Below are 10,188 nucleotides of genomic sequence, written 5' to 3'. Positions count from 1 at the left end.
ACATGTATTTAGATGAACCATTGAGATAAATCTGCATGCTGATTAGGTAAGGTCTGCGGTGTGGCCCATGAGCATCATTGCTGGTTCTGGTTGTAGTGTGATGGCTGTTATTTTTGTGATATGGGAATATACAGAGAACCAGTATGTGCAAAAGGTAGGGCAGGTCCATGTACGATGTGGGAAGTCTGCTGTGGGGGCCTGACACTTGGGGCATCATTCTGTTCTTTTTTTTTCTTTTTTTCTTTTTCTTTTTTTATACGTTTTTTTATTTATTATTCTTTTACCAATGACAATAGTTATGATGCAACATACATCAGACTCATTAATTGACAAACCAATACTAGAAAAAAAGATACAACTTTGAGCAAGACAGACATTTCATATTAACTGAACATAATCAGTTAACTGGTGACAAATATGATCGAAGAAAGCATTCTTCACCCTATCCAATTAATTACTGGCGCCCACAACTTCTTGCCCATTTCCTGTCTCCTACGGCCTTTTAAGCTATACACTGCTAACTCCATACTATATATAGCAAGTAACCTAGCCCTCCAATTTATAAGGGGAAGCAATCTGTTCTATTGGCATCATACTAAGCGATGATACCAGAGTGAGGTATGCTTGGTCGGAACTTGAACTGCAATAGTTTATGTCTGTGATTAAGCAATATGTTCGGAATTTGCACACAGCAATTTGACCACATTTTGCCAGTCACAGGAACACCAAGGTCATGTTCCCAGGTTTCCTGCACTCGGACAGTTGTGTCTGGCTTCAGCAACGTGCACGCATTGCAGATTCTGGATATCAGGTGGGCGCCATTGTTATTTTGACAGCTGATGTTGGAATCTCTTCTGGTGCGAAGGGGTAGCTAGGAAGTTGTGACCGGAGGGTAGCATATAATCTGGAATACAAAGCGATGCATATATGGCATATCATGGATCCTAGGATCATCCACTAGTTGCAAAACATGGTCATTGGGGAAGAGGTCCCGTATGGTATGTATATTATTATGTAATAATGCGCGTTGTACAAGCAATTTGTCCATGAATGGAAGCCATGGATTGTTTTCAGTGGAAGAGCAGGGGAGTAGAGGGGGCCACCACCCAGGATACAGCGAAGTGTGTCCCAAGCTCAGCAGGTTGTGGATACTCAGAGTCTAGCAGTATACCTTTACGTAATATAGCCGAGTTTGAGATACCTCATGGCTGGTCTAGTTTGGGTTTCAGATATGGGATGTGTGCCTCAGGGTTTAATCAGCGGTATGTATTATGGTATTGGGCCACTAAGTAATATAGCTGGTGGTCGGCACCCCTAGGCTGCCCGCTAGTATGGCAATGTTAGAGTGTCCTTGCACCGGCGGGGGCGGCAGCCAGCCTAAATTAGGCAGAGGAGGTGACTGCACAGGGCTCGGAAGAAAGAGTTGGTAAGTGATGTTGAAATATTGAAGAAGCGGTATAGGATCCAGGGAAGCACAACCATTTTGATGATAGCTACCCGACATGCCATTGAGAGCGGCAGTTTGATCCATCTCTCGACTTGTACCTCCAGATTTGGTACCCCAGGCCCATAATTGAGTTGTAGTATTTGATGTTTGTCCCTGTACAGTTGAATGCCTAGATAGCTGGTCTGACTCTCTGACCATTTAAGGGGGTGCCCGGTCAGTGCTGGTTGGGCAGCGTTTGTAAGTGGGAACAACTCAGACTTGGCTCAACTAATCTACTAGCCCGAAAGGTTGCCAAAACAGGCTATCTCCTCCTTTAAGGGGGAGGTTGTCCGTGGGGCGTCTGAGAAATAGTATATAGTCAGCATATGAGGATGAGGATAGGAGTAGGGGTCCGCGCTCGAGTTGAAGCCCTCGATGAAGGTGCCTAGCATGCATGTGGTGCACTAAGGAGTCCATTGCAATAATGAAAATGAGAGGTGATAATGGGTAACCCTGCCTCGTCCCACTGGTGATAGGAAAGGGTTTGGTTAATAATCCATTGATTCATATGCGTGCTAGCAGTTCAGAGTATAGTAATGTAATCATGGGCAAGAAGGGGGTAATCGAAAGCTTCCTCAGAAATGCTGTCATGAATGATGATTTGAGTGAGTGAAATGTCATCTCGGCATTGAGAAGGGCCACTGCTGCAGGTATGGTTGATGATATCCTGTGAGGAACAACAAATAATGTTCAGAGGTTGGGCAAGGTTGATGTGTGCGGTACAAAGCCAGATTGCACTGGTGAAATTAATTCCTCCATTAGGAGGGCCGGTCTAGTCGCCAGGGCCTTAGCAAATATTTTGTTATCATAGTTAAGGAGCGACGAGGGACTGTACGATGCGCAGAGTGTGGGGTTCTTACCTGGTTTTAATAGTAAGGTAAGAGCTGCTTCTTGCAAAGTTGGTGGTAGCGAACCAGTGGATAAAGCTTCATTATGCAATGTCAAAAGCTGCGGGCCAGATAGTCCTAGAAAGCCTTGTAGAACGTGCCAGTGAGGCCATCTAGACCGGGTCCCTTGTATCCTTTGAGCGTGTCAATGGCTTCCTTAATCTCATTTAGCATGAGGGGCTTGCAAAAAAATTATCACTGACCATTATCCAGCCAGACCATCACCACCTCCTGCAAATATGATGTAAGTGCCAAAGAGGGTTCTGAAAAGCGAGCTGTTAATAGGCGCTTTTAGTATTCCAGAAATGCGGCCCTTATTCACGTACCTGTGTCGGCTCGGATTTCAGTGATCTAACCAGTCGCTTGGTTAGGGCATAGCATTCTAGCCAGCATGCGTCCTGGCCTCTCACCCTCCTCATATTGACGCACCTTAGCGTATTTCGCTAAGTATTCCATCTCTCGATCGGCAAGCGCGTGGAATTTCATCATTAGTGATGCCCTGTGGTGTAGTCTCGGATCTCCATCCGCTATTGCCACTGTGTCTATGATCTGTAACTCCAATCCAATGCAGTTAATTTGCCAATGTGTGTCACATCATACGCCACATTTTTTTCACATGCTTACTCTTCGAATGTATGCATTGAAAGCCTCCCATAGCATGGATTGGGTAGTGACAGTGCCAGTATTAATTGTAAAGTACTTTACTACTGCCGTAATCAATTCACCATTGAATATCTGACCATGGAGGGCATCACTGGGGAATTGCCAGCACCTATTGGTTACACTGCCAGATAGTGAGGAGCAATAAACCCGAGCTGTAGTCGGAGAGGGTGCGAGGCAGCACTGTGACCATGAATGCCCAGTGTAATATATTGGTCGAAAGGAGCCAATAATCCAATCTTGACCAGACTGCATGAGGTGATAAGTAGAAGGTGAAGCCCGGGTAAGAGGGGCAGTAGGAGTGGCAGGGATCGCGTACTGCCTATATGTCCATAATATGGCAGAGTAAGGCCCGGGCCTTCAGCTTATTGCTGGGGTGTGTACTGGAGGAGTTTATTTAGGACACTGTATTTGAATAAAGTCACCTCCCCATTATTATCTGGTCAACATATACACTTTCCATATGGTTATATTTGTCCTGGATAATGGTGGGGTCGTCCACTGTGGGGTCATAAATGTTCATCAATTAAACTTGCTTGTCTGCAAGCAGACCATGCAGGATAACTTATCGACACTCTGGGTCCAAGTGTGAAGCGCGTATTTGAAAAGGGACACTTTTGTGTATTAGTATGCAAGTGCCCCATGAGTTTGAGCTGTAGGAGGTTCATGCCCCAAGTTTTAGCAAAGATGATATGAGAGTCTGGAAGTAAATGCATTACCTGAAGCAAAGCTATTTTGACACCATGTCTATTTCGGTAAGCCAGGACTTACTTGCCCTTACACTGGTTATTATTTACACGCTAATTCCAAGTGATATGGGATCTCTCCAATGGTTTAGTCAAGTCATGTGTCAGCGAAGGGTCCCTATGTGGGATAAAGTATGTGCATGAATGCAGTAACGGAAGCAGGTGCTCACTGCGTTGGTTTGTGGCATCATGGGGTTGGGAACGAAAAAACATTTAAACATCATCCATACCGAAATGTCTCAATACCTCCCTCCTCCGTCTCACACTAGATACAAAAATATTCAGCAAATGCCAATTATTAAAAACAAATAACTACAAATTAACAAACTTTTTACCATGGTGTACACCAATGGGGCACAGAGGCAACCCGGTAGGCAGCAGCCAATCTAGAAGGCGATATAGAGACATAGGATACAGTACACAACCCGTTCTGCCGAGCATCATTAGTAATGCTGGCAGTAGAAGTCATGCAAGTGGAGTATTTTTCCCCCCGCTGAGGTCGTTTGAATATGACCAGTGGGGTAAGTGCCATTCATTTATTTCTTTATATCCCGTCATTTTGGTAATTTCCATACCAGTGCCAGTGTGCATATCGACCCAACATTTGATGTTTCAACAGGGATGTCGTTGAAACATAGTTGATGCCAATTCTTAGGCACCCCCAGTTATTGCCTACAGAATCCTGGGCAAGATGACATATTGGTGAGTGTTCTGTATGTTATAATGAGCACTCTGAGATCTAACCGCCAGTTGAAGCTTAGGTACCTTATTTATGAAGGATATTCTCACTTTCTAGATTAACTTTCATTTGATGAGGATGTATATGGGTATTCTCTCAGCCCTCGGTCACGCTCCATCCAGACTCGATGCAGCATGCTGTTTGCATTGCCTTATTGAACAGTGAGGGTGAGTAACCATCTAGCATCAATTCCTTTAGAAAATTATTTCTATATGCACACCTCACTAAAAGGCAATTCCCTTTTCCATTCCACATAGGCTGTCATTAGGCTGGTTTGTCCTGAGGTAGACCCTCCTTGACATATCTACACACACATTTTTTACAGGGTCGAAAACATCTACGTGATAGGGTCTCATGCCCAGGCTCAGTATAACTATTAATCAAGTAGACAGTGCATTTTATAGTGAAAGACCGGAGAAGGACAGAGAATTTATGTTATTGTCTTCGTCTTTTTTGTATGAATGTGACATGTTATTTACTTTCACCCTATGTGTCGCCCCAATCACTTATTGCATTTTTTGTGTATTGCTATTGTGTTTTTGTGGTTTGTGTTGTAAAGTGTATTTTAATCTACTTATATGTCATCCATACCTTCTAGCTTGCATATATTTAGAATGTTATAGATGTCATAGAATACTTGCTAGAGATGAGTCTTCACTTGGTGATGGAAGGCTGAGCATCCAGGAGAACAGCTCCTGGTGGGGCTAACTTAATTACTTATTTAACCATTTAACTACTATCTTGGTTCACCTGTACCATCTGTAACTTCAGCTACAATAAATAACAACTTGGAACTACACCCTGACTCCATGAAGATTATTACATTATTACATTGGCGACGTTTTGGACTACAAACCCTGCGTGGATACTAATTTAAAGGATTTATAAATTGATTTTAAAGATTCAAAGTCATCAACTTCTACAAAGAACTATAACTCAACAACTAAGAACCCAAGCACCTACTTGCAACTATACATATTGGCTGCCCCTGCCCCACCAGTGACCAACTGCCAACGGTCAGCCTCACCTGGGCTTGCCAACATCAACTTAAGCTTGGTGAGTTCTCTACTTATTTCAAAAAATTTAAATCATTTACAGCTGCACCTGAATTTAAAAAAAAAACGCTACTACTGATAAAACTCTTTCTCCTGATTGAAAAGAGACTGCCTGACTATACTTAATTAACCTGCTAATTAGTAACCTAAATTTTATAAACTATCATCACAAGCCTGTTCCTGTTTTGAATTCAATTTACACAGTACTGACTTGTAATCCTACAGTGTATTTTTCAAAGAAAAAGTTGTTAAATGAAAACTACACTTGACTATAATTTTAGATAAAGCCTCAGTGTGAATGTTCGTGAATCCCTGCAACTTAAGGAGTAAACTGTCTGGACGACAAAAGGCTTCAATATTGCAACCGCTATGAGTTTTTATCTCTCACCATCTGTTAAGGATGTGCCCTTCTGACCCTGCTTGTCAGTTAATTACAGATTTATGGGACAGCTGGGCGAAGCGAAGGCATTTGGAAAACTTTTCACATCGTTCGTAATATCTATTTCCTATTTACAGCGTGATGTGGGAAATGATTGTACTCTTCAAACATTTGGATTACGAACTGTTTTTTTTAAGTTGATAAACAAAAGATTTATTTTTACCTTGCCTTAACGCAGCAGTTCAACGGTCATATGTACATTCAAAATTGGCTAGAGCGTGCAGCCAGCGCGTTCAGTAAGCCCGTGCAGCCTCCAAGCAGTAGAACATTCTTTCATATCTTTGTGTGAGGTGACGCTAATTCTACGTCAAAGACACTGCACAGTAGCTTTGAGGTGCATATATGTACCAGTAACCACCCTGCACAACGTGAGAAAACGTGCTGCCATCTACACGATACTTCGTCTAATTTTCAGCATGTCATGAACTGCACCTCTTCCGGATGTGTTTGCTTCAGTTCAGTACCTCCGTTAAAGGCTGTTTGAATTCTGTGGTGCATGAAATAAATTAAATAAATGGAGTGCAAAATATCTTTGATGTACATGAAATAAATTAAATAAACAGAGCGCCACACATCTTCAATGCACCTCATAGCATTCGGAGTTACTATTTCTTCAGCGCAGGTACTGTCTCTTTCTCCCTGAGATACTACGTATAACTTGTGTTCCGGATGACAACGGTGACAACTTTATTTATTTTATTTCATTATTTTGAAATTATTATTACTATTTAAAACTGAAGATTCCTTCACTCATAAAGTTTCAAGTACTTTTTAATATACTACGCTGTGATGAACTATTATTGTGATACCTTTTAAAATGAAATTGTGCATTATAAAGTTAGGTTACAACAAGTATAATTATAAATTATTTATATAATTCTTTTTAAAGTTTAACTTGGTGATGTTATTTACTTTTAATGAATTCAACAATTTGCGCAAAAAAAAATTAATGAGTGGATACTTTTGTCTACACCCATGTGTTTAAAGTGATGTTTTATGACAAAAATTCAAAATATGCAGGTTATATGTGTAAACACTAATTGTCTACGCCTATCGGAGTAAAATGTTAATAATAAACATTATTCAATTTATGCACATTTAATGAGTAAACACTATTTGTCTACGCCTATTGGTTTGAGATTTAATTCATACATAAATGTCGGGTTAAAGTGATAAAATGTATCATTATTTTATTGATGCATGCTTTATTAATGGACAATATTTATGTCTACAGCTGCCGGTTTAAAATAAGAAATTTTGACGTCATTCTTTGAATTTAGCGCTGTTTTATGATAGTTTTGCTCGAGCTCTCTCTCTATAATAATATTATATCTTCTTTTTGCGCAAAATAGTTTTAATACTCTTGATTGATTCCTGTGCGTAGACGTACGTCACATGGAATTTTGGTTTTATGATATTCGTGATACTTAAGTTTTTATGCTTTTATAATATTGCTCTAATTTATTATTCTTGCTGATTACATTTCCTTGTTCTGATTAGGTGTCATTCTTTCACCTTTACTTGAATTTCACCTTTACTTGAATTCCTTATTATATTTATTCATTCTGGTTATATCTCACTACCTAGTTCATAGTTTCACAATTACGCCAGTCTGGCCAATTGGTGTGGTTAACGATCCCGTGAACTATGTGTTCGATATCCTTCTTCTTATTTACTGTTTTGTCTGCAATAAGAAAAGGGGATGTGTGTTCTTTATGTTTTGTAATTTAATTAATTACCTTTTCTATATTATTCCTCTTCTAAACTTATCTGTTCTACATCTCTTTTAGTTCTAATTTTTCTACATTACTACTTCTTCCTGTTTAGTGTATACCGTTATTCACATCTCTCTTCTCTGGTGTAAGAAAAGGGGATATGTTGTAAAGTGTATTTTAATCTACTTATATGTCATCCATATTCTCATACCTTCTAGCTTGCATGTATTTAGAATGTTATAGATGTCATAGAATACTTGCTAGAGATGAGTCTTCACTTGGTGATGGAAGGCTGAGCATCCAGGAGAACAGCTCCTGGTGGGGCTAACTTAATTACTTATTTAACCATTTAACTACCATCTTGGTTCACCTGTACCATCTGTAACTTCAGCTACAATAAATAACAACTTGGAACTACACCCTGACTCCATGAAGATTATTACATTATTACAGTTTGTTAGACAGCTCCTTATTGAAATGAGTTTGCAGTGCATTTTATGTGATCATTATAAAATCAAAAATAGAAATAAATTCATATATTTTCTTTGATACATTTTTTGTTGGTGTGCTGTATCTAGTGTCTGTCAATCACAATAAACATATCTTTGTGATGAGAAATAGTAAGGGTCTAAGAAATTGTCTTTAGCTCTTACCCAACCAATAGTAGCTTCATATATCAATACCCAGGTTCTGAGGGAAACAGGGTGACCCTATTCACTTTAATGGCCCCCAGACTTAGGTCCTAGGCCCATCTCTCTCTTTTGTCGTTCTATTTCCAGGAGCTGAGCTTCTAAGTTCAGTCTCCTGGTCAATCTTTCTAGCACGAGGTCCTCATCTGAGGAGGCCTCAGCTGTATCTGAGGGGACTGACTTAAGTCCTTCCTCAATACCATCTTCAATGGTATTATCTTCATCCACAGGCTGGGCTACCAGTTCTGGCTGATCTTTCTCAAACTGAGCTATCTGTTTTCTGAGATTTTTCTTTTTAGTACTTTTGCCTGCTTTGATTCCAGAGGTCTTACAAAGGCCTCCCAAATGAGCTTTGCTCAGGTCCATGTAAGGGGTCAGGGCCAGCTCCTGAACCCGGCTATAGGAATCAGGCAAATGGTACACAGAGGTAAAAGCAAATAATTCTAATGATCTTTTTGTGGTAATGTGGGCGAGCAGTGAGCTTATCAGAGGGTGGTGCTAAGCATTTGTTGTACTCACAGAGTCAATAAATGATACACACACTCAAAAATAAGTCTGAGACCAATTTTAGAAAATAAAGTCAATTTTATGTATTTTAAGAAACCAATAGCACAGTTTTGAGGTAAGTACGTTTCGAGGTATGTTTTTTAAAGAGGTTGGAAAATATATAAAATTTGTGCGCAATTACGCACCATGTGAATCAATGGGAAGAAATAAAAAATTGCATAGAAAATCAGGCACAGCCTTCACAAAGTTCACCTTCTCATTTTAGGTCGATCTCGGGGGTGAGTGTGTACTTGTGTCAGTGACTGTAAAGGTTAGCTAGTACGTGCTAGTATCTGTATGAGTAAGTGAGTGGGTGTGTGTGTATCTGTATGGGTGAGTAAGTGGCTTTGTAATTGACTGTGTGGGTGAGTGAACAGGTGTGTGAGTAGCTCTGTGGGTGACTGGCTTAGTGTGTAATTAGCTGTATGGGTATATGATTGGATATGTCAGTGGCTGGGTTAGTGAGTGAGTAGATATATGAGTGGCTGTATGGGTGAGTGAGTGGACGCATGTGTAGATCTATAAATCAGTGAGTGGGTGTGTAAATACTGGTATGGGTCAGTGGATAGGTTTGCAAATGGTTGTTTGGGAGTGGGCATATGAAAGGTTCTATGGAGGTGTGAGTAGGTGCATCAGTGATTGCGTGGATGATATAATCACTGATGTCATCAGTGATGTCTCTGGCCATGTGATAAGTGATGAAATATGTGGGGTCATAAGCTGTGCATTGCGCGGACAGGAGTTATAATTAGCTCATTTAACTACAACTTTGAATTTCTCTTGCTTGCACGAGCAAAAAGCCTGAGCCTAACTATAACGTTCTTGTAACCTTTGGTGTTTTCAGTGTATTTCTAAGTTTAAAAAAATTCTATTTCCTAACTGTCACGTCCCTGTATCCTTTCTTTTTGATATTGATTTTTTAGGGTTTTTCCAATGGAATGTTTCCTATCTGTAATGGCTCTATAACCTGTATTTCTATAACGCTGTACTTCCTTCAGGGGCTCAATAAGTGTTGGGGTTTTTTCTTTCAAATATTTTATGTTCGCAATGACATTGTGATCTCCATGGTGACTTTGCGAAGGGTGCATGTTTTTTTTGTTGTTTTTTTTCGAAAACCTTTATTGACATTTCAACCAAATACAAGTATGGGCCTACAACCCCCGGGGCTGGCCGCTAAGCAGTTAGATTAACAGAGAGCAATTTTTAATCACATGCAGCACCTCGGG

The sequence above is a fragment of the Lissotriton helveticus genome, chromosome 5_1, assembly GCF_964261635.1.
Source record: "Lissotriton helveticus chromosome 5_1, aLisHel1.1, whole genome shotgun sequence".
Lineage (NCBI taxonomy): Eukaryota > Metazoa > Chordata > Amphibia > Caudata > Salamandridae > Lissotriton > Lissotriton helveticus.
This window is presented reverse-complemented; position numbering follows the sequence as displayed.